This window comes from Maylandia zebra, linkage group LG18 (genome assembly GCF_041146795.1).
Source record: "Maylandia zebra isolate NMK-2024a linkage group LG18, Mzebra_GT3a, whole genome shotgun sequence".
NCBI classification, from domain to species: domain Eukaryota; kingdom Metazoa; phylum Chordata; class Actinopteri; order Cichliformes; family Cichlidae; genus Maylandia; species Maylandia zebra.
Genome location: NC_135184.1, coordinates 35,585,966 through 35,609,434, shown reverse-complemented (window position 1 = coordinate 35,609,434; position 23,469 = coordinate 35,585,966). Strand labels below are relative to the sequence as shown.

Sequence of the window (23,469 nt, the reverse complement as noted above, 5' to 3'; positions counted from 1 at the left end):
ACTGCACAGTCCCTGCCACGCAATCTGTATATGTCACATTTTGAGATTGCCTTGGAAACCTTACTGGGCAGGTACTAAAAAAATACCTGTAACCAGGTACTATCACGTAATGGAAACTTTAAAGATCGAGCTGAGTCAAGTTAAGCCAAGCTAGGTAGGTGCAAGTGGAAAAGGGCTATTAGAGATCACAAAGTCTGATCGAAATTGAGGCCATTCAATTTCGGTGTAAAGACGTTAAACTACATATGTGAAGGTCTCATAATGGTTTGACCTCTGCTGATAATTACCCACACCTTTTTTCCACCCCTTGGCTCATGTGATGTGTTTCATAGTTGGTTAACGACCCTGGTAAAGACAACCCCCTCTGGGGTTTAAATACCTGGGACTCTCCAACGTTTAGTTTTAGATCTAACGAAGGTTCTCAGAGGAGAGGTGAAAGGTCTTCAAGGCACTTAGAGAATTCCAGCTGCTTTCTTTCAAAGCTCATCAGACTACCATGACGTGGATGACTGGGAACCCTTTTTTCTCATTCACTGTGTGCAGTCCCTCTGGAGTCATCCCTGTTGGAGCTTGTCAGTAGCAAAGTCCTGAAGGTACAAAAATGAATACTGAAGAGAGCTTAAAAACATTCCTGCTTGAATTTGAAGGCCGATTTAAGTCTATCCTTTCAGAGTTGCAGACTTAAACGCAGGCTTCCTGTGGCTCGTTGGTCTAGGCGTATGATTCTCGCTTTGGGTGCGAGAGGTCCCGGGTTCAAATCCCGGACGAGCCCCCTTAAAATCACAAGCTCTTAGCTTCATGGAATTCTTTGGTAAGACACATTCCTTCTGGGGCATTGTAAATGTGTTGTGTGCCAAACCTTTCAATGTTATGTGTGACACCAATTTGTCTTTCTAAAATAACGTTTTTGATTTTGTGAAGGAGTCACTCTCATGACCCATTGAGTGATGCCATTGACTGCACAGTCCCTGCCACGCAATCTGTATATGTCACATTTTGAGATTGCCTTGGAAACCTTACTGGGCAGGTACTAAAATATACCTGTTACCAGGTACTATCACCTAATGGAAACTTTAAAGATCGGGCTGAGTCAAGTTAAGCCAAGCTAGGTAGGTGCAAGTGGAAAAGGGCTATTAGAGATCACAAAGTCTGATCGAAATTGAGGCCATTCAATTTCGGTGTAAAGACGTTAAACTACAAATGTGAAGGTCTCATAATGGTTTCACCTGAAACCTCTGCTGATAATTACCCACGCCTTTTTTCCACCCTTGGGTCATGTGATGTGTTTCATAGTTGGTCAACGACCCTGGTAAAGACAACCCCCTCTGGGGTTTAAATACCTGGGACTCTCCAACGTTTAGTTTTAGATCTAACGAAGGTTCTCAGAGGAGAGGTGAAAGGTCTTCAAGGCACTTAGAGAATTCCAGCTGCTTTCTTTCAAAGCTCATCAGACTACCATGACGTGGATGACTGGGAACCCTTTTTTCTCATTCACTGTGTGCAGTCCCTCTGGAGTCATCCCTGTTGGAGCTTGTCAGTAGCAAAGGCCTGAAGGTACAAAAATGAATACTGAAGAGAGCTTAAAAACATTCCTGCTTGAATTTGAAGGCCGATTTAAGTCTATCCTTTCAGAGTTGCAGACTTAAACGCAGGCTTCCTGTGGCTCGTTGGTCTAGGCGTATGATTCTCGCTTTGGGTGCGAGAGGTCCCGGGTTCAAATCCCGGATGAGCCCCCTTAAAATCACAAGCTCTAAGCTTCATGGAATTCTTTGGTAAGACACATTCCTTCTGGGGCATTGTAAATGTGTTGGGTGCCAAACCTTTCAATCAATCTTTATTTATAAAGCACTTTTCATACAGAAAAAATGTAGCACAAAGTGCTTTACATAGTTAAAAGCAGCCCACCCCACCCTCCAACTCACTCCCCACACTCTCAATACACATATATCCCCCCACACACATACACACACGCGCACACTTAAAGAGTAAAAATTGGGCTGGGCTCGCATGAGCCAAGTGAGGAAACATTATAACAGAGAGCCGTCTGCACCGGGAGCCGGTCACAGACCGCAGCCTCCGGGCTGGGCACACAGCGGGAGGGAGGCAAAGGAGCCCCCCAACCAGGCTGAGAGGACCCCAGAGACCCAGCAGCCACGGTCAATAACAGCCCCGGTGCAGAGAGCGCCCTCCGAGGAAACACTGGAGATATGATGCAATACGATGTATACAGGGTAAAATGATAAAATAAATAAGAACAGGATACAATATAAATATAAATAGAGTAAGAAGATTAAAAAATGAATAAGAATAAAATCAAAAAATATTAGGTAAATCCTAAATTAATAATAGAATAACAGGATAGAATAAATAAGCATAAAATAAATAAACGCTAAGTAAAAGCTAAATTAAAAAGGTAGGTCTTGAGCCTGTTCTTAAAAACATGTACATTCTCTGCGGCCCTGAGCTCCTCCGGCAGGCTGTTCCACAGACGAGGACCATACCACTGAAAAGCTGCCTCTCCGTGAGTATGTGTCCTGACTTTAGGGACAATCAAAAGGCCAGTACCAGAGGACCTCAGGGTCCGCGAGGGTTCGTATGGTAAAAGCAGATCTGAGAGATAAGAAGGCCCAAGACCATTAAGACATTTAAAAACCAGTAAAAGAACTTTAAAATCGATCCTGAAACACACGGGGAGCCAGTGCAGCGATTCTAAAACCGGTGTAATGTGGGCCCGCCCTCTGGTCTTCGTCAGCACACGAGCTGCCGAGTTTTGCAAGAGTTGTAAAGGTGAAATATTCTTCTTAGGAAGACCAGAGAGCAGGGCATTACAGTAATCAATGCGACTGGTAATAAAAGCATGCATCAGCATCTCCGTGTTGGCCCGAGAGAGAATAGGGCGGACTCTGGCTATATTTTTTAGATGATAAAATCCAATTTTGGTTACATGTTTAACATGTGGGATAAAACCAAGCTCAGAGTCAAAAATAACACCCAGGTTTTTCACTTGTAGCGAAGGACATAGTGAAAATGCCTGTAATTTAGACAAGAGTTTCTCTCTCTGAGCCTCAGGACCAACAATTAAAACTTCAGTTTTGTCCTGGTTAAGCTGTAAAAAGTTTTCTGCCATCCAAGATCTTATATCCAAGACACAGTTAAAAAGGGCATCCATTGGTCTGGTGTCATCAGGAGACACGGAGATGTACAGCTGCGTGTCATCAGCGTAACTGTGGACGTTCACTCCATGCCTCCTGATGACACTGCCGAGAGGGAGCATATACAAATTAAAAAGTACAGGGCCTAGAACCGACCCTTGAGGCACACCACATGTCATTTTATGGATCTTAGAGGAGCATGTATCCATACTCACCATAAAAGATCTGTCAGAGAGATAGGAAGTGAACCAGTTGTGTACAGCACCAGAGAGGCCCACCATGTGTTTCAGTCTGTTTAAAAGAATAGCGTGGTCTACTGTATCAAAGGCTGCGCTTAGATCCAGTAGCACCAGGACTGAGAGCTTTTGGGCGTCCCAGTTACATCTAAGATCATTTAAAACCTTTAGGAGAGCCGTCTCTGTGCTGTGGTTCACCCTAAATCCAGACTGGAGTATCTCCAGGATCTGTCTATCATTGAGAAAATCAGTAATCTGAGTAAAAACAAGTTTTTCTAAGACTTTACTTAAAAATGGTAAGTTGGATACAGGTCTGTAGTTATTAAAATCATTACAATCCAAATTGCTCTTCTTCAGAAGGGGCCTCACCACCGCCATTTTAAAGGCAGCAGGGAAGACACCCAACTGAAGAGAGCAATTCATCATGTATAAAAGCTCAGCCTCAAAAAATCCATAAAGTGTTTTAAAGAGTGAAGAAGGAATTGGATCTAAAAGACATGTGGTGGGTCTCACTGTGGAGAAAACCTTCTGAAAGTTCTCAGCATTAACCAGGACAAAGCTGTCCAGTGTCTCCTCAGGTACAATCGAGCCCTCAGATGTGTTTACAATCATATCGCGATTAGATAAAATATCAGATCTGATGGCGCTGATCTTTCCCCTGAAGTGGTCTGCAAACTGCTCACAGAGCGAGTCTGTGGGGGTTCTTTGGGAGCTTTTAAAATCAGGGTTAAATAAATGATCTATGGTGGAAAAGAGGACCTTGGGATTATTTTTGTTAATACTGATTATTTTGGCGAAGTATGAATTTCTTGACTTCCTTAATGTATTATTGTACATTTTAAGTTGCTCGGAAAATATTTGATGGTTGATATTATTTTTATTTTTCCTCCATCTCCTTTCTGCTGCCCTGCAATTTCTTTTGAGAGGACACACTCTGGACCTGGTCATCACCCATGGGCTGTCCACCAGCGTGTGTCCTCTGTTGTGAGTCGGCTGCGTGACGTGCTGGGTAAAATCCAAACAGTGAAGAATGTTTAAGAATTCTTTTGTTGCAGGGTCAGAAGGATTATCTATGTGCAGGTTAAAATCACCGGTTAAAATGATCATATTATATTTTGAATGTATGTTTGTTAAAAATTCTGAGAATACCTTGATAAAAGCAGCGCTGTCTTTAGGTGGTCTGTAAACTGTGACAGATAAAACTGGAGGGCTGCTGAAAACAATAGCATGGAATTCAAAAGTGGTAAAATGATCAAATAAAATTTGTTTGGTGGTGAGTGTGTTGTTGGCTAAAGATGCAGTCCCACCACCTCTCTCACCACTTCTAATAGAAAAAGAGAAATTAAAATTTGGTGGGGAGGCCTCAGTGAGAACAACTGGTGCATCCGAGCCCAGCCATGTTTCAGTTAAAAATAAACAGTCAAGTTTATTATCTAAAATTAAATCATTAATAATAAAAGACTTGTTCGACAGAGAGCGTACATTTAAAAGTGCCATACTGATTGAGACTGGTGGATTATTGACAATAGAGTTGAATGGATGTTGATATTTTTGAAGAGGCCGGAGGTTATTAATGTTTTTGGAGTTGCTGGATTTATGATAATTCTGTTGCTCTCTGTTTGTGATTATGACGGGTATTGTGTTGACTGTGGGAGAGAAAGGTCCTAGTCCAGAGTTTTGTGTATTACTGTTAAAAGTGGAACAAATATAGGAGCTGGGACCAGGGGAACATCAGTCAGTGGCAGACAGTGGCGATGTGCGGGAGTGCTGTACGCCAAATGCCAAATTGGCGGACAGCAAACGGCGTCCCCAGGCGTTGAGGTGGAGCCCGTCTGCCCCAAAAAGATGCCTCCTCTCCCAGAAGGCATCAAAGTTGTTAATAAAACCCACGCCGTGGGAGACACAGGCAGAGGAAAGCCAGGTGTTAAGGCTGAGCAGCCGGCTGAAACGGCCTATCCCTCTGCCACAGGTGGGGGTGGGCCCAGAGATAAAAGCACTCACCTGCAACTGACCAAGAAGGCTGAAGAGTTCGAGGAAGTCCAACTTCAGCAGCTCAGATTGCTGTTTGGGGATATCATTGGTGCCGATGTGGATGATGAGCCGGTTAACCTGTGGGTGGGATGCCAGAATGTTGGGAATTCTGTCCACTATGTCAACAACAGTGGCTCCCGGGAACGACAGCGTGAGCGCCCCCCTCATCCGCACGTTCCTGACGATGGAATCCCCGAGGACCAGCGTGGAGAGAGGAGGTGCCACCGAGGGCTGTTGGCCATCTGAGACGCCCGCGCCGCGACACCGGGGGTGTTCAGATGGAGATGCGCCAGCCGGACTGCGTGAGTGACTCCCAGGTAGCCGCGCCGTGGGTCCTCTTCTCCGAGGAGCCGGGGTAAAGCACAGCTCTCCGCGGTGAGTTTGCACCACAGCGTCGGGTTGCCCGCCGCGGCTCCGGGGGCGTAGTGGTGGAGATGGCGCAGACCTCAGTGACACAGCGGGATGGCGAGGGCTAGCGGTCAGAGGAGGAAAGTCCACAGGATCCAGGACATTGAATTTATTCTCCAATACTACCGCACCGGAGGGGTGAGGGTGCGAGAGACGGATCCTCCTGCCCCCTCTGCAGCCACCACGCGTCTCAACCATGGTCCATGGCGCTGGTTGGAGTGGAGTGGAGCTGACCAGAGCCTTGGGTCTGGCCCCTAGCTGAAACCAGGAGTTCTCGTCCTTGGCAGAAGCACCAGCGACGCAAGTTGAGAGCCTGTGTTGACTGTTGGGGGGATCTTGGGACACAGCAGCTGGATGGTGCACTGTGTCGGCTAGCTCAGCGCTAGTAGCGGTGGTTTGAGCTTTGCCAAGGAGGATCGTGTCAAGTTCGCATTCAGCCCCCTGAATTTGGTATAGCGTGGATATCCTTTGCTCCAGCTTGATCACTTGTTGACTCAGGTTGATGCAGCTTTCACAGCTGGATGTTGAGGTAAGTGGTGCCATTCCGGAATCTCGTACCGGCGACAGCATCAAAAACAAAAACAGACACTGCCACTTTAGCTTACGTTAGCTAAAAAGTCAGTCGTGACGCAGCAAGAAAAGAGTTTTCAGATCAATATCCAGCAAATGCAAAACCAAGCTTTCGTCAGCCTTGATAACTTTTAGCCGAGCAAAATATCACAGATCCGCACGGAGGTTACGGTGGAAGTCTACCTCCTCTTCATGTCACTTCATGTGACATGTGAAATGGCTTCCCAATGATCAGTGTGGGTCATCCTTCACCACTGCAGGTCAGCTTAAAAGACACAAACGAGTCCACACAGGAGAGAAACCATACAAGTGATGTGTGACACCAATTTGTCTTTCTAAAATAACGTTTTTGATTTTGTGAAAGAGTCACTCTCATGACTCATTGAGTGATGCCATTGACTGCACAGTCCCTGCCACGCAATCTGTATATGTCACATTTTGAGATTGCCTTGGAAACCTTACTGGGCAGGTACTAAAATATACCTGTTACCAGGTACTATCACCTAATGGAAACTCTAAAGATCGAGCTGAGTCAAGTTAAGCCAAGCTAGGTAGGTGCAAGTGGAAAAGGGCTATTAGAGATCACAAAGTCTGATCGAAATTGAGGCCATTCAATTTCGGTGTAAAGACGTTAAACTACATATGTGAAGGTCTCATAATGGTTTCACCTGAAACCTCTGCTGATAATTACCCACGCCTTTTTTCCACCCTTGGCTCATGTGATGTGTTTCATAGTTGGTCAACGACCCTGGTAAAGACAACCCGCTCTGGGTTTTAAATACCTGGGACTCTCCAACGTTTAGTTTTAGATCTAACGAAGGTTCTCAGAGGAGAGGTGAAAGGTCTTCAATGCACTTAGAGAATTCCAGCTGCTTTCTTTCAAAGCTCATCAGACTACCATGACGTGGATGACTGGGAACCCTTTTTTCTCATTTACTGTGTGCAGTCCCTCTGGAGTCATCCCTGTTGGAGCTTGTCAGTAGCAAAGTCCTGAAAGTACAAAAATGAATACTGAAGAGAGCTTAAAATCATTCCTGCTTGAATTTGAAGGCCGATTTAAGTCTATCCTTTCAGAGTTGAAGAGTTAAGCACATGCTACCTGTGGCTTGTTGGTCTAGGCGTATGATTCTGGCTTAGGGTGCGAGAGGTCCTGAGTTCAAATCCCGGACGAGTCCCCTTAAAATCACAAGCTCCAAGCTTCATGGAATTCTTTGGTAAGACACATTCCTTCTGGGGCATTGTAAATGTGTTGTGTGCCAAACCTTTCAATGTGATCTGTGACACCAATTTGTCTTTCTAAAATAACGTTGTTGATTTTGTGAAGGAGTCACTCTCATGACTCATTGAGTGATGCCATTGACTGCACAGTCCCTGCCACGCAATCTGTATATGTCACATTTTGAGATTGCCTTGGAAACCTTACTGGGCAGGTACTAAAAAAAGTACCTGTAACCAGGTACTATCACCTAATGGAAACTTTAAAGATCGAGTTGAGTCAAGTTAAGCCAAGCTAGGTAGGTGCAAGTGGAAAAGGGCTATTAGAGATCACAAAGTCTGATCGAAATTGAGGCCATTCAATTTCGGTGTAAAGACGTTAAACTACATATGTGAAGGTCTCATAATGGTTTCACCTGAAACCTCTGCTGATAATTACCCACGCCTTTTTTCCACCCTTGGGTCATGTGATGTGTTTCATAGTTGGTCAACGACCCTGGTAAAGACAACCCGCTCTGGGGTTTAAATACCTGGGACTCTCCAACGTTTAGTTTTAGATCTAACGAAGGTTCTCAGAGGAGAGGTGAAAGGTCTTCAAGGCACTTAGAGAATTCCAGCTGCTTTCTTTCAAAGCTCATCAGACTACCATGACGTGGATGACTGGTAACCCTTTTTTCTCATTCACTGTGTGCAGTCCCTCTGGAGTCATCCCTGTTGGAGCTTGTCAGTAGCAAAGGCCTGAAGGTACAAAAATGAATACTGAAGAGAGCTTAACACCATTCCTGCTTGAATTTGAAGGCCAATATAAGTCTATCCTTTCAGAGTTGCAGACTTGAACGCAGGCCTCCTGTGGCTCGTTGGTCTAGGCGTATGATTCTTGCTTAGGGTGCGAGAGGTCCCGGGTTCAAATCCCGGACGAGCCCCCTTAAACTCACAAGCTCTTAGCTTCATGGAATTCTTTGCTAAGACACATTCCTTCTGGGGCATTGTAAATGTGTTGTGTGCCAAACCATTCAATGTGATGTGTGACAACAATTTGTCTTTCTAAAATAACGTTTTTGATTTTGTGAAAGAGTCACTCTCATGACTCATTGAGTGATGCCATTGACTGCACAGTCCCTGCCACGCAATCTGTATATGTCACATTTTGAGATTGCCTTGGAAACCTTACTGGGCAGGTACTAAAATATACCTGTTACCAGGTACTATCACCTAATGGAAACTTTAAAGATCGGGCTGAGTCAAGTTAAGCCAAGCTAGGTAGGTGCAAGTGGAAAAGGGCTATTAGAGATCACAAAGTCTGATCGAAATTGAGGCCATTCAATTTCGGTGTAAAGACGTTAAACTACATATGTGAAGGTCTCATAATGGTTTCACCTGAAACCTCTGCTGATAATTACCCACGCCTTTTTTCCACCCCTTGGCTCATGTGATGTGTTTCATAGTTGGTCAACGACCCTGGTAAAGACAACCCGCTCTGGGTTTTAAATACCTGGGACTCTCCAACGTTTAGTTTTAGATCTAACGAAGGTTCTCAGAGGAGAGGTGAAAGGTCTTCAAGGCACTTAGAGAATTCCAGCTGCTTTCTTTCAAAGCTCATCAGACTACCATGACGTGGATGACTGGGAACCCTTTTTTCTCATTCACTGTGTGCAGTCCCTCTGGAGTCATCCCTGTTGGAGCTTGTCAGTAGCAAAGGCCTGAAGGTACAAAAATGAATACTGAAGAGAGCTTAACACCATTCCTGCTTGAATTTGAAGGCCGATATAAGTCTATCCTTTCAGAGTTGCTGATTTAAACGCAGGCCTCCTGTGGCTCGTTGGTCTAGGCGTATGATTCTCGCTTCGGGTGCGAGAGGTCCCGGGTTCAAATCCCGGACGAGCCCCCTTAAAATCACAAGCTCTTAGCTTCATGGAATTCTTTGCTAAGACACATTCCTTCTGGGGCATTGTAAATGTGTTGTGTGCCAAACGACTCAATGTGATGTGTGACACCAATTTGTCTTTCTAAAATAACTTTTTTGATTTTGTGAAGGAGTCACTCTCATGACTCATTGAGTGATGCCATTGACTGCACAGTCCCTGCCACGCAATCTGTATATGTCACATTTTGAGATTGCCTTGGAAACCTTACTGGGCAGGTACTAAAATATACCTGTTACCAGGTACTATCACCTAATGGAAACTCTAAAGATCGAGCTGAGTCAAGTTAAGCCAAGCTAGGTAGGTGCAAGTGGAAAAGGGCTATTAGAGATCACAAAGTCTGATCGAAATTGAGGCCATTCAATTTCGGTGTAAAGACGTTAAACTCCATATGTGAAGGTCTCATAATGGTTTCACCTGAAACCTCTGCTGATAATTACCCACGCCTTTTTTCCACCCCTTGGCTCATGTGATGTGTTTCATAGTTGTTCAACGACCCTGATAAAGACAACCCACTCTGGGTTTTAAATACCTGGGACTCTCCAACGTTTAGTTTTAGATCTAACGAAGGTTCTCAGAGGAGAGGTGAAAGGTCTTCAAGGCACTTAGAGAATTCCAGCTGCTTTCTTTCAAAGCTCATCAGACTACCATGACGTGGATGACTGGGAACCCTTTTTTCTCATTCACTGTGTGCAGTCCCTCTGGAGTCATCCCTGTTGGAGCTTGTCAGTAGCAAAGGCCTGAAGGTACAAAAATGAATACTGAAGAGAGCTTAACACCATTCCTGCTTGAATTTGAAGGCCGATATAAGTCTATCCTTTCAGAGTTGCAGACTTGAACGCAGGCCTCCTGTGGCTTGTTGGTCTAGGCGTATGATTCTTGCTTAGGGTGCGAGAGGTCCCGGGTTCAAATCCCGGACGAGCCCCCTTAAACTCACAAGCTCTTAGCTTCATGGAATTCTTTGGTAAGACACATTCCTTCTGGGGCATTGTAAATGTGTTGTCTGCCAAACCATTCAATGTGATGTGTGACACCAATTTGTCTTTCTAAAATAACGCTTTTGATTTTGTGAAAGAGTCACTCTCATGACTCATTGAGTGATGCCATTGACTGCACAGTCCCTGCCACGCAATCTGTATATGTCACATTTTGAGATTGCCTTGGAAACCTTACTGGGCAGGTACTAAAAAAATACCTGTAACCAGGTACTATCACCTAATGGAAACTCTAAAGATCGAGCTGAGTCAAGTTAAGCCAAGCTAGGTAGGTGCAAGTGGAAAAGGGCTATTAGAGATCACAAAGTCTGATCGAAATTGAGGCCATTCAATTTCGGTGTAAAGACGTTAAACTACATATGTGAAGGTCTCATAATGGTTTGACCTTTGCTGATAATTACCCACACCTTTTTTCCACCCCTTGGCTCATGTGATGTGTTTCATAGTTGGTTAACGACCCTGGTAAAGACAACCCCCTCTGGGGTTTAAATACCTGGGACTCTCCAACGTTTAGTTTTAGATCTAACGAAGGTTCTCAGAGGAGAGGTGAAAGGTCTTCAAGGCACTTAGAGAATTCCAGCTGCTTTCTTTCAAAGCTCATCAGACTACCATGACGTGGATGACTGGGAACCCTTTTTTCTCATTCACTGTGTGCAGTCCCTCTGGAGTCATCCCTGTTGGAGCTTGTCAGTAGCAAAGTCCTGAAGGTACAAAAATGAATACTGAAGAGAGCTTAAAAACATTCCTGCTTGAATTTGAAGGCCGATTTAAGTCTATCCTTTCAGAGTTGCAGACTTAAACGCAGGCTTCCTGTGGCTCGTTGGTCTAGGCGTATGATTCTCGCTTTGGGTGCGAGAGGTCCCGGGTTCAAATCCCGGACGAGCCCCCTTAAAATAACAAGCTGTTAGCTTCATGGAATTCTTTGGTAAGACACATTCCTTCTGGGGCATTGTAAATGTGTTGTGTGCCAAACCTTTCAATGTTATGTGTGACACCAATTTGTCTTTCTAAAATAACGTTTTTGATTTTGTGAAGGAGTCACTCTCATGACCCATTGAGTGATGCCATTGACTGCACAGTCCCTGCCACGCAATCTGTATATGTCACATTTTGAGATTGCCTTGGAAACCTTACTGGGCAGGTACTAAAATATACCTGTTACCAGGTACTATCACCTAATGGAAACTTTAAAGATCGGGCTGAGTCAAGTTAAGCCAAGCTAGGTAGGTGCAAGTGGAAAAGGGCTATTAGAGATCACAAAGTCTGATCGAAATTGAGGCCATTCAATTTCGGTGTAAAGACGTTAAACTACATATGTGAAGGTCTCATAATGGTTTCACCTGAAACCTCTGCTGATAATTACCCACGCCTTTTTTCCACCCTTGGGTCATGTGATGTGTTTCATAGTTGGTCAACGACCCTGGTAAAGATAACCCCCTCTGGGGTTTAAATACCTGGGACTCTCCAACGTTTAGTTTTAGATCTAACGAAGGTTCTCAGAGGAGAGGTGAAAGGTCTTCAAGGCACTTAGAGAATTCCAGCTGCTTTCTTTCAAAGCTCATCAGACTACCATGACGTGGATGACTGGGAACCCTTTTTTCTCATTCACTGTGTGCAGTCCCTCTGGAGTCATCCCTGTTGGAGCTTGTCAGTAGCAAAGGCCTGAAGGTACAAAAATGAATACTGAAGAGAGCTTAACACCAATCCTGCTTGAATTTGAAGGCCGATATAAGTCTATCCTTTCAGAGTTGCAGACTTGAACGTAGGCCTCCTGTGGCTCGTTGGTCTAGGCGTATGATTCTCGCTTAGGGTGCGAGAGGTCCCGGGTTCAAATCCCGGACGAGCCCCCTTAAACTCACAAGCTCTTAGCTTCATGGAATTCTTTGCTAAGACACATTCCTTCTGGGGCATTGTAAATGTGTTGTGTGCCAAACGACTCAATGTGATGTGTGACACCAATTTGTCTTTCTAAAATAACGTTTTTGATTTTGTGAAGGAGTCACTCTCATGACCCATTGAGTGATGCCATTGACTGCACAGTCCCTGCCACGCAATCTGTATATGTCACATTTTGAGATTGCCTTGGAAACCTTACTGGGCAGGTACTAAAATATACCTGTTACCAGGTACTGTCACCTAATGGAAACTTTAAAGATCGAGCTGAGTCAAGTTAAGCCAAGCTAGGTAGGTGCAAGTGGAAAAGGGCTATTAGAGATCACAAAGTCTGATCGAAATTGAGGCCATTCAATTTCGGTGTAAAGACGTTAAACTACATATGTGAAGGTCTCATAATGGTTTCACCTGAAACCTCTGCTGATAATCACCCACGCCTTTTTTCCACCCCTTGGCTCATGTGATGTGTTTCATAGTTGGTCAACGACCCTGGTAAAGACAACCCCCTCTGGGGTTTAAATACCTGGGACTCTCCAACGTTTAGTTTTAGATCTAACGAAGGTTCTCAGAGGAGAGGTGAAAGGTCTTCAAGGCACTTAGAGAATTCCAGCTGCTTTCTTTCAAAGCTCATCAGACTACCATGACGTGGATGACTGGGAACCCTTTTTTCTCATTCACTGTGTGCAGTCCCTCTGGAGTCATCCCTGTTGGAGCTTGTCAGTAGCAAAGGCCTGAAGGTACAAAAATGAATACTGAAGAGAGCTTAACACCATTCCTGCTTGAATTTGAAGGCCAATATAAGTCTATCCTTTCAGAGTTGCAGACTTGAACGCAGGCCTCCTGTGGCTCGTTGGTCTAGGCGTATGATTCTTGCTTAGGGTGCGAGAGGTCCCGGGTTCAAATCCCGGACGAGCCCCCTTAAACTCACAAGCTCTTAGCTTCATGGAATTCTTTGCTAAGACACATTCCTTCTGGGGCATTGTAAATGTGTTGTGTGCCAAACCATTCAATGTGATGTGTGACAACAATTTGTCTTTCTAAAATAACGTTTTTGATTTTGTGAAAGAGTCACTCTCATGACTCATTGAGTGATGCCATTGACTGCACAGTCCCTGCCACGCAATCTGTATATGTCACATTTTGAGATTGCCTTGGAAACCTTACTGGGCAGGTACTAAAAAAAGTACCTGTAACCAGGTACTATCACCTAATGGAAACTTTAAAGATCGAGCTGAGTCAAGTTAAGCCAAGCTAGGTAGGTGCAAGTGGAAAAGGGCTATTAGAGATCACAAAGTCTGATCGAAATTGAGGCCATTCAATTTCGGTGTAAAGACGTTAAACTACATATGTGAAGGTCTCATAATGGTTTCACCTGAAACCTCTGCTGATAATTACCCACGCCTTTTTTCCACCCTTGGCTCATGTGATGTGTTTCATAGTTGGTCAACGACCCTGGTAAAGACAACCCCCTCTGGGGTTTAAATACCTGGGACTCTCCAACGTTTAGTTTTAGATCTAACGAAGGTTCTCAGAGGAGAGGCGAAAGGTCTTCAAGGCACTTAGAGAATTCCAGCTGCTTTCTTTCAAAGCTCATCAGACTACCATGACGTGGATGACTGGGAACCCTTTTTTCTCATTCACTGTGTGCAGTCCCTCTGGAGTCATCCCTGTTGGAGCTTGTCAGTAGCAAAGGCCTGAAGGTACAAAAATGAATACTGAAGAGAGCTTAACACCATTCCTGCTTGAATTTGAAGGCCAATATAAGTCTATCCTTTCAGAGTTGCAGACTTGAACGCAGGCCTCCTGTGGCTCGTTGGTCTAGGCGTATGATTCTTGCTTAGGGTGCGAGCCCCCTTAAACTCACAAGCTCTTAGCTTCATGGAATTCTTTGCTAAGACACATTCCTTCTGGGGCATTGTAAATGTGTTGTGTGCCAAACCATTCAATGTGATGTGTGACAACAATTTGTCTTTCTAAAATGACGTTTTTGATTTTGTGAAAGAGTCACTCTCATGACTCATTGAGTGATGCCATTGACTGCACAGTCCCTGCCACGCAATCTGTATATGTCACATTTTGAGATTGCCTTGGAAACCTTATTGGGCAGGTACTAAAATATACCTGTTACCAGGTACTATCACCTAATGGAAACTTTAAAGATCGGGCTGAGTCAAGTTAAGCCAAGCTAGGTAGGTGCAAGTGGAAAAGGGCTATTAGAGATCACAAAGTCTGATCGAAATTGAGGCCATTCAATTTCGGTGTAAAGACGTTAAACTACATATGTGAAGGTCTCATAATGGTTTCACCTGAAACCTCTGCTGATAATCACCCACGCCTTTTTTCCACCCCTTGGCTCATGTGATGTGTTTCATAGTTGGTCAACGACCCTGGTAAAGACAACCCCCTCTGGGGTTTAAATACCTGGGACTCTCCAACGTTTAGTTTTAGATCTAACGAAGGTTCTCAGAGGAGAGGTGAAAGGTCTTCAAGGCACTTAGAGAATTCCAGCTGCTTTCTTTCAAAGCTCATCAGACTACCATGACGTGGATGACTGGGAACCCTTTTTTCTCATTCACTGTGTGCAGTCCCTCTGGAGTCATCCCTGTTGGAGCTTGTCAGTAGCAAAGGCCTGAAGGTACAAAAATGAATACTGAAGAGAGCTTAACACCAATCCTGCTTGAATTTGAAGGCCGATATAAGTCTATCCTTTCAGAGTTGCAGACTTGAACGTAGGCCTCCTGTGGCTCGTTGGTCTAGGCGTATGATTCTTGCTTAGGGTGCGAGAGGTCCCGGGTTCAAATCCCGGACGAGCCCCCTTAAACTCACAAGCTCTTAGCTTCATGGAATTCTTTGCTAAGACACATTCCTTCTGGGGCATTGTAAATGTGTTGTGTGCCAAACCATTCAATGTGATCTGTGACACCAATTTGTCTTTCTAAAATAACGTTTTTGATTTTGTGAAAGAGTCACTCTCATGACTCATTGAGTGATGCCATTGATTGCACAGTCCCTGCCACGCAATCTGTATATGTCACATTTTGAGATTGCCTTGGAAACCTTACTGGGCAGGTACTAAAAAAATACCTGTAACCAGGTACTATCACCTAATGGAAACTCTAAAGATCGAGCTGAGTCAAGTTAAGCCAAGCTAGGTAGGTGCAAGTGGAAAAGGGCTATTAGAGATCACAAAGTCTGATCGAAATTGAGGCCATTCAATTTCGGTGTAAAGACGTTAAACTACATATGTGAAGGTCTCATAATGGTTTGACCTTTGCTGATAATTACCCACACCTTTTTTCCACCCCTTGGCTCATGTGATGTGTTTCATAGTTGGTTAACGACCCTGGTAAAGACAACCCCCTCTGGGGTTTAAATACCTGGGACTCTCCAACGTTTAGTTTTAGATCTAACGAAGGTTCTCAGAGGAGAGGTGAAAGGTCTTCAAGGCACTTAGAGAATTCCAGCTGCTTTCTTTCAAAGCTCATCAGACTACCATGACGTGGATGACTGGGAACCCTTTTTTCTCATTCACTGTGTGCAGTCCCTCTGGAGTCATCCCTGTTGGAGCTTGTCAGTAGCAAAGTCCTGAAGGTACAAAAATGAATACTGAAGAGAGCTTAAAAACATTCCTGCTTGAATTTGAAGGCCGATTTAAGTCTATCCTTTCAGAGTTGCAGACTTAAACGCAGGCTTCCTGTGGCTCGTTGGTCTAGGCGTATGATTCTCGCTTTGGGTGCGAGAGGTCCCGGGTTCAAATCCCGGACGAGCCCCCTTAAAATAACAAGCTGTTAGCTTCATGGAATTCTTTGGTAAGACACATTCCTTCTGGGGCATTGTAAATGTGTTGTGTGCCAAACCTTTCAATGTTATGTGTGACACCAATTTGTCTTTCTAAAATAACGTTTTTGATTTTGTGAAGGAGTCACTCTCATGACCCATTGAGTGATGCCATTGACTGCACAGTCCCTGCCACGCAATCTGTATATGTCACATTTTGAGATTGCCTTGGAAACCTTACTGGGCAGGTACTAAAAAAAGTACCTGTAACCAGGTACTATCACCTAATGGAAACTTTAAAGATCGAGCTGAGTCAAGTTAAGCCAAGCTAGGTAGGTGCAAGTGGAAAAGGGCTATTAGAGATCACAAAGTCTGATCGAAATTGAGGCCATTCAATTTCGGTGTAAAGACGTTAAACTACATATGTGAAGGTCTCATAATGGTTTCACCTGAAACCTCTGCTGATAATTACCCACGCCTTTTTTCCACCCTTGGCTCATGTGATGTGTTTCATAGTTGGTCAACGACCCTGGTAAAGACAACCCGCTCTGGGTTTTAAATACCTGGGACTCTCCAACGTTTAGTTTTAGATCTAACGAAGGTTCTCAGAGGAGAGGTGAAAGGTCTTCAAGGCACTTAGAGAATTCCAGCTGCTTTCTTTCAAAGCTCATCAGACTACCATGACGTGGATGACTGGGAACCCTTTTTTCTCATTCACTGTGTGCAGTCCCTCTGGAGTCATCCCTGTTGGAGCTTGTCAGTAGCAAAGGCCTGAAGGTACAAAAATGAATACTGAAGAGAGCTTAACACCAATCCTGCTTGAATTTGAAGGCCGATATAAGTCTATCCTTTCAGAGTTGCAGACTTGAACGTAGGCCTCCTGTGGCTCGTTGGTCTAGGCGTATGATTCTCGCTTCGGGTGCGAGAGGTCCCGGGTTCAAATCCCGGACGAGCCCCCTTAAACTCACAAGCTCTTAGCTTCATGGAATTCTTTGCTAAGACACATTCCTTCTGGGGCATTGTAAATGTGTTGTGTGCCAAACGACTCAATGTGATGTGTGACACCAATTTGTCTTTCTAAAATAACGTTTTTGATTTTGTGAAGGAGTCACTCTCATGACCCATTGAGTGATGCCATTGACTGCACAGTCCCTACCACGCAATCTGTATATGTCACATTTTGAGATTGCCTTGGAAACCTTACTGGGCAGGTACTAAAATATACCTGTTACCAGGTACTGTCACCTAATGGAAACTTTAAAGATCGAGCTGAGTCAAGTTAAGCCAAGCTAGGTAGGTGCAAGTGGAAAAGGGCTATTAGAGATCACAAAGTCTGATCGAAATTGAGGCCATTCAATTTCGGTGTAAAGACGTTAAACTACATATGTGAAGGTCTCATAATGGTTTCACCTGAAACCTCTGCTGATAATCACCCACGCCTTTTTTCCACCCCTTGGCTCATGTGATGTGTTTCATAGTTGGTCAACGACCCTGGTAAAGACAACCCCCTCTGGGGTTTAAATACCTGGGACTCTCCAACGTTTAGTTTTAGATCTAACGAAGGTTCTCAGAGGAGAGGTGAAAGGTCTTCAAGGCACTTAGAGAATTCCAGCTGCTTTCTTTCAAAGCTCATCAGACTACCATGACGTGGATGACTGGGAACCCTTTTTTCTCATTCACTGTGTGCAGTCCCTCTGGAGTCATCCCTGTTGGAGCTTGTCAGTAGCAAAGGCCTGAAGGTACAAAAATGAATACTGAAGAGAGCTTAACACCAATCCTGCTTGAATTTGAAGGCCGATATAAGTCTATCCTTTCAGAGTTGCAGACTTGAACGTAGGCCTCCTGTGGCTCGTTGGTCTAGGCGTATGATTCTTGCTTAGGGTGCGAGAGGTCCCGGGTTCAAATCCCGGACGAGCCCCCTTAAACTCACAATCTCTTAGCTTCATGGAATTCTTTGCTAAGACACATTCCTTCTGGGGCATTGTAAATGTGTTGTGTGCCAAACCATTCAATGTGATCTGTGACAACAATTTGTCTTTCTAAAATAACGTTTTTGATTTTGTGAAAGAGTCACTCTCATGACTCATTGAGTGATGCCATTGACTGCACAGTCCCTGCCACGCAATCTGTATATGTCACATTTTGAGATTGCCTTGGAAACCTTACTGGGCAGGTACTAAAAAAAGTACCTGTAACCAGGTACTATCACCTAATGGAAACTTTAAAGATCGAGCTGAGTCAAGTTAAGCCAAGCTAGGTAGGTGCAAGTGGAAAAGGGCTATTAGAGATCACAAAGTCTGATCGAAATTGAGGCCATTCAATTTCGGTGTAAAGACGTTAAACTACATATGTGAAGGTCTCATAATGGTTTCACCTGAAACCTCTGCTGATAATTACCCACGCCTTTTTTCCACCCTTGGCTCATGTGATGTGTTTCATAGTTGGTCAACGACCCTGGTAAAGACAACCCGCTCTGGGTTTTAAATACCTGGGACTCTCCAACGTTTAGTTTTAGATCTAACGAAAGTTCTCAGAGGAGAGGTGAAAGGTCTTCAAGGCACTTAGAGAATTCCAGCTGCTTTCTTTCAAAGCTCATCAGACTACCATGACGTGGATGACTGGGAACCCTTTTTTCTCATTCACTGTGTGCAGTCCCTCTGGAGTCATCCCTGTTGGAGCTTGTCAGTAGCAAAGGCCTGAAGGTACAAAAATGAATACTGAAGAGAGCTTAACACCATTCCTGCTTGAATTTGAAGGCCAATATAAGTCTATCCTTTCAGAGTTGCAGAATTGAACGCAGGCCTCCTGTGGCTCGTTGGTCTAGGCGTATGATTCTCGCTTAGGGTGCGAGAGGTCCCGGGTTCAAATCCCGGACGAGCCCCCTTAAACTCACAATCTCTTAGCTTCATGGAATTCTTTGCTAAGACATATTCCTTCTGGGGCATTGTAAATGTGTTGTGTGCCAAACCATTCAATGTGATGTGTGACAACAATTTGTCTTTCTAAAATAATGTTTTTGATTTTGTGAAAGAGTCACTCTCATGACTCATTGAGTGATGCCATTGACTGCACAGTCCCTGCCACGCAATCTGTATATGTCACATTTTGAGATTGCCTTGGAAACCTTACTGGGCAGGTACTAAAATATACCTGTTACCAGGTACTATCACCTAATGGAAACTTTAAAGATCGGGCTGAGTCAAGTTAAGCCATGCTAGGTAGGTGCAAGTGGAAAAGGGCTATTAGAGATCACAAAGTCTGATCGAAATTGAGGCCATTCAATTTCGGTGTAAAGACGTTAAACTACATATGTGAAGGTCTCATAATGGTTTCACCTGAAACCTCTGCTGATAATCACCCACGCCTTTTTTCCACCCCTTGGCTCATGTGATGTGTTTCATAGTTGGTCAACGACCCTGGTAAAGACAACCCCCTCTGGGGTTTAAATACCTGGGACTCTCCAACGTTTAGTTTTAGATCTAACGAAGGTTCTCAGAGGAGAGGTGAAAGGTCTTCAAGGCACTTAGAGAATTCCAGCTGCTTTCTTTCAAAGCTCATCAGACTACCATGACGTGGATGACTGGGAACCCTTTTTTCTCATTCACTGTGTGCAGTCCCTCTGGAGTCATCCCTGTTGGAGCTTGTCAGTAGCAAAGGCCTGAAGGTACAAAAATGAATACTGAAGAGAGCTTAACACCAATCCTGCTTGAATTTGAAGGCCGATATAAGTCTATCCTTTCAGAGTTGCAGACTTGAACGTAGGCCTCCTGTGGCTCGTTGGTCTAGGCGTATGATTCTTGCTTAGGGTGCGAGAGGTCCCGGGTTCAAATCCCGGACGAGCCCCCTTAAACTCACAAGCTCTTAGCTTCATGGAATTCTTTGCTAAGACACATTCCTTCTGGGGCATTGTAAATGTGTTGTGTGCCAAACCATTCAATGTGATCTGTGACACCAATTTGTCTTTCTAAAATAACGTTTTTGATTTTGTGAAAGAGTCACTCTCATGACTCATTGAGTGATGCCATTGACTGCACAGTCCCTGCCACGCAATCTGTATATGTCACATTTTGAGATTGCCTTGGAAACCTTACTGGGCAGGTACTAAAAAAATACCTATAACCAGGTACTATCACCTAATGGAAACTTTAAAGATCGAGCTGAGTCAAGTTAAGCCAAGCTAGGTAGGTGCAAGTGGAAAAGGGCTATTAGAGATCACAAAGTCTGATCGAAATTGAGGCCATTCAATTTCGGTGTAAAGACGTTAAACTACATATGTGAAGGTCTCATAATGGTTTCACCTGAAACCCCTGCTGATAATCACCCACGCCTTTTTTCCACCCCTTGGCTCATGTGATGTGTTTCATAGTTGGTCAACGACCCTGGTAAAGACAACCCCCTCTGGGGTTTAAATACCTGGGACTCTCCAACGTTTAGTTTTAGATCTAACGAAGGTTCTCAGAGGAGAGGTGAAAGGTCTTCAAGGCACTTAGAGAATTCCAGCTGCTTTCTTTCAAAGCTCATCAGACTACCATGACGTGGATGACTGGGAACCCTTTTTTCTCATTCACTGTGTGCAGTCCCTCTGGAGTCATCCCTGTTGGAGCTTGTCAGTAGCAAAGGCCTGAAGGTACAAAAATGAATACTGAAGAGAGCTTAACACCAATCCTGCTTGAATTTGAAGGCCGATATAAGTCTATCCTTTCAGAGTTGCAGACTTGAACGTAGGCCTCCTGTGGCTCGTTGGTCTAGGCGTATGATTCTTGCTTAGGGTGCGAGAGGTCCCGGGTTCAAATCCCGGACGAGCCCCCTTAAACTCACAAGCTCTTAGCTTCATGGAGTTCTTTGCTAAGACACATTCCTTCTGGGGCATTGTAAATGTGTTGTGTGCCAAACCATTCAATGTGATCTGTGACACCAATTTGTCTTTCTAAAATAACGTTTTTGATTTTGTGAAAGAGTCACTCTCATGACTCATTGAGTGATGCCATTGACTGCACAGTCCCTGCCACGCAATCTGTATATGTCACATTTTGAGATTGCCTTGGAAACCTTACTGGGCAGGTACTAAAAAAATACCTATAACCAGGTACTATCACCTAATGGAAACTTTAAAGATCGAGCTGAGTCAAGTTAAGCCAAGCTAGGTAGGTGCAAGTGGAAAAGGGCTATTAGAGATCACAAAGTCTGATCGAAATTGAGGCCATTCAATTTCGGTGTAAAGACGTTAAACTACATATGTGAAGGTCTCATAATGGTTTCACCTGAAACCTCTGCTGATAATTACCCACGCCTTTTTTCCACCCTTGGCTCATGTGATGTGTTTCATAGTTGGTCAACGACCCTGGTAAAGACAACCCGCTCTGGGTTTTAAATACCTGGGACTCTCCAACGTTTAGTTTTAGATCTAACGAAGGTTCTCAGAGGAGAGGTGAAAGGTCTTCAAGGCACTTAGAGAATTCCAGCTGCTTTCTTTCAAAGCTCATCAGACTACCATGACGTGGATGACTGGGAACCCTTTTTTCTCATTCACTGTGTGCAGTCCCTCTGGAGTCATCCCTGTTGGAGCTTGTCAGTAGCAAAGGCCTGAAGGTACAAAAATGAATACTGAAGAGAGCTTAACACCATTCCTGCTTGAATTTGAAGGCCAATATAAGTCTATCCTTTCAGAGTTGCAGACTTGAACGCAGGCCTCCTGTGGCTCGTTGGTCTAGGCGTATGATTCTGGCTTAGGGTGCGAGAGGTCCCGGGTTCAAATCCCGGACGAGCCCCCTTAAACTCACAAGCTCTTAGCTTCATGGAATTCTTTGCTAAGACACATTCCTTCTGGGGCATTGTAAATGTGTTGTGTGCCAAACCATTCAATGTGATGTGTGACAACAATTTGTCTTTCTAAAATAACGTTTTTGATTTTGTGAAAGAGTCACTCTCATGACTCATTGAGTGATGCCATTGACTGCACAGTCCCTGCCACGCAATCTGTATATGTCACATTTTGAGATTGCCTTGGAAACCTTACTGGGCAGGTACTAAAAAAAGTACCTGTAACCAGGTACTATCACCTAATGGAAACTTTAAAGATCGAGCTGAGTCAAGTTAAGCCAAGCTAGGTAGGTGCAAGTGGAAAAGGGCTATTAGAGATCACAAAGTCTGATCGAAATTGAGGCCATTCAATTTCGGTGTAAAGACGTTAAACTACATATGTGAAGGTCTCATAATGGTTTCACCTGAAACCTCTGCTGATAATTACCCACGCCTTTTTTCCACCCTTGGCTCATGTGATGTGTTTCATAGTTGGTCAACGACCCTGGTAAAGACAACCCGCTCTGGGTTTTAAATACCTGGGACTCTCCAACGTTTAGTTTTAGATCTAACGAAGGTTCTCAGAGGAGAGGTGAAAGGTCTTCAAGGCACTTAGAGAATTCCAGCTGCTTTCTTTCAAAGCTCATCAGACTACCATGACGTGGATGACTGGGAACCCTTTTTTCTCATTCACTGTGTGCAGTCCCTCTGGAGTCATCCCTGTTGGAGCTTGTCAGTAGCAAAGGCCTGAAGGTACAAAAATGAATACTGAAGAGAGCTTAACACCAATCCTGCTTGAATTTGAAGGCCAATATAAGTCTATCCTTTCAGAGTTGCAGACTTGAACGCAGGCCTCCTGTGGCTCGTTGGTCTAGGCGTATGATTCTTGCTTAGGGTGCGAGAGGTCCCGGGTTCAAATCCCGGACGAGCCCCCTTAAACTCACAAGCTCTTAGCTTCATGGAATTCTTTGCTAAGACACATTCCTTCTGGGGCATTGTAAATGTGTTGTGTGCCAAACCATTCAATGTGATGTGTGACAACAATTTGTCTTTCTAAAATAATGTTTTTGATTTTGTGAAAGAGTCACTCTCATGACTCATTGAGTGATGCCATTGACTGCACAGTCCCTGCCACGCAATCTGTATATGTCACATTTTGAGATTGCCTTGGAAACCTTACTGGGCAGGTACTAAAAAAAGTACCTGTAACCAGGTACTATCACCTAATGGAAACTTTAAAGATTGAGCTGAGTCAAGTTAAGCCAAGCTAGGTAGGTGCAAGTGGAAAAGGGCTATTAGAGATCACAAAGTCTGATCGAAATTGAGGCCATTCAATTTCGGTGTAAAGACGTTAAACTACATATGTGAAGGTCTCATAATGGTTTCACCTGAAACCTCTGCTGATAATTACCCACGCCTTTTTTCCACCCTTGGCTCATGTGATGTGTTTCATAGTTGGTCAACGACCCTG

The 23,469-nt window shown here is 44.3% G+C and overlaps 16 non-coding genes across 16 annotated transcripts; all 16 read left to right on the top strand.

Annotated features, from left to right (window-relative positions):
- Positions 1–700: 700 nt before the first annotated feature.
- trnap-ugg (transfer RNA proline (anticodon UGG)) lies at positions 701–772 on the top strand. The gene has a single exon. It is a non-coding gene; the product is annotated as a tRNA-Pro (tRNA).
- An 889-nt stretch (positions 773–1,661) lies between these two features.
- Positions 1,662–1,733, top strand: trnap-ugg (transfer RNA proline (anticodon UGG)). The gene has a single exon. It is a non-coding gene; the product is annotated as a tRNA-Pro (tRNA).
- A 6,730-nt stretch (positions 1,734–8,463) lies between these two features.
- Positions 8,464–8,535, top strand: trnap-agg (transfer RNA proline (anticodon AGG)). Its single transcript has one exon. It is a non-coding gene; the product is annotated as a tRNA-Pro (tRNA).
- An 890-nt stretch (positions 8,536–9,425) lies between these two features.
- Positions 9,426–9,497, top strand: trnap-cgg (transfer RNA proline (anticodon CGG)). Its single transcript has one exon. It is a non-coding gene; the product is annotated as a tRNA-Pro (tRNA).
- A 1,846-nt stretch (positions 9,498–11,343) lies between these two features.
- On the top strand, positions 11,344–11,415 carry trnap-ugg (transfer RNA proline (anticodon UGG)). Its single transcript has one exon. It is a non-coding gene; the product is annotated as a tRNA-Pro (tRNA).
- Positions 11,416–12,304: 889 nt separating this feature from the next.
- trnap-agg (transfer RNA proline (anticodon AGG)) lies at positions 12,305–12,376 on the top strand. Its single transcript has one exon. It is a non-coding gene; the product is annotated as a tRNA-Pro (tRNA).
- Positions 12,377–13,266: 890 nt separating this feature from the next.
- Positions 13,267–13,338, top strand: trnap-agg (transfer RNA proline (anticodon AGG)). Its single transcript has one exon. It is a non-coding gene; the product is annotated as a tRNA-Pro (tRNA).
- Positions 13,339–15,164: 1,826 nt separating this feature from the next.
- Positions 15,165–15,236, top strand: trnap-agg (transfer RNA proline (anticodon AGG)). Its single transcript has one exon. It is a non-coding gene; the product is annotated as a tRNA-Pro (tRNA).
- An 884-nt stretch (positions 15,237–16,120) lies between these two features.
- On the top strand, positions 16,121–16,192 carry trnap-ugg (transfer RNA proline (anticodon UGG)). The gene has a single exon. It is a non-coding gene; the product is annotated as a tRNA-Pro (tRNA).
- Positions 16,193–17,083: 891 nt separating this feature from the next.
- trnap-agg (transfer RNA proline (anticodon AGG)) lies at positions 17,084–17,155 on the top strand. Its single transcript has one exon. It is a non-coding gene; the product is annotated as a tRNA-Pro (tRNA).
- Positions 17,156–18,045: 890 nt separating this feature from the next.
- On the top strand, positions 18,046–18,117 carry trnap-ugg (transfer RNA proline (anticodon UGG)). Its single transcript has one exon. It is a non-coding gene; the product is annotated as a tRNA-Pro (tRNA).
- Positions 18,118–19,008: 891 nt separating this feature from the next.
- Positions 19,009–19,080, top strand: trnap-agg (transfer RNA proline (anticodon AGG)). Its single transcript has one exon. It is a non-coding gene; the product is annotated as a tRNA-Pro (tRNA).
- Positions 19,081–19,970: 890 nt separating this feature from the next.
- Positions 19,971–20,042, top strand: trnap-agg (transfer RNA proline (anticodon AGG)). The gene has a single exon. It is a non-coding gene; the product is annotated as a tRNA-Pro (tRNA).
- An 891-nt stretch (positions 20,043–20,933) lies between these two features.
- On the top strand, positions 20,934–21,005 carry trnap-agg (transfer RNA proline (anticodon AGG)). Its single transcript has one exon. It is a non-coding gene; the product is annotated as a tRNA-Pro (tRNA).
- Positions 21,006–21,895: 890 nt separating this feature from the next.
- Positions 21,896–21,967, top strand: trnap-agg (transfer RNA proline (anticodon AGG)). The gene has a single exon. It is a non-coding gene; the product is annotated as a tRNA-Pro (tRNA).
- Positions 21,968–22,858: 891 nt separating this feature from the next.
- trnap-agg (transfer RNA proline (anticodon AGG)) lies at positions 22,859–22,930 on the top strand. Its single transcript has one exon. It is a non-coding gene; the product is annotated as a tRNA-Pro (tRNA).
- The last annotated feature ends 539 nt before the right edge of the window (positions 22,931–23,469 follow it).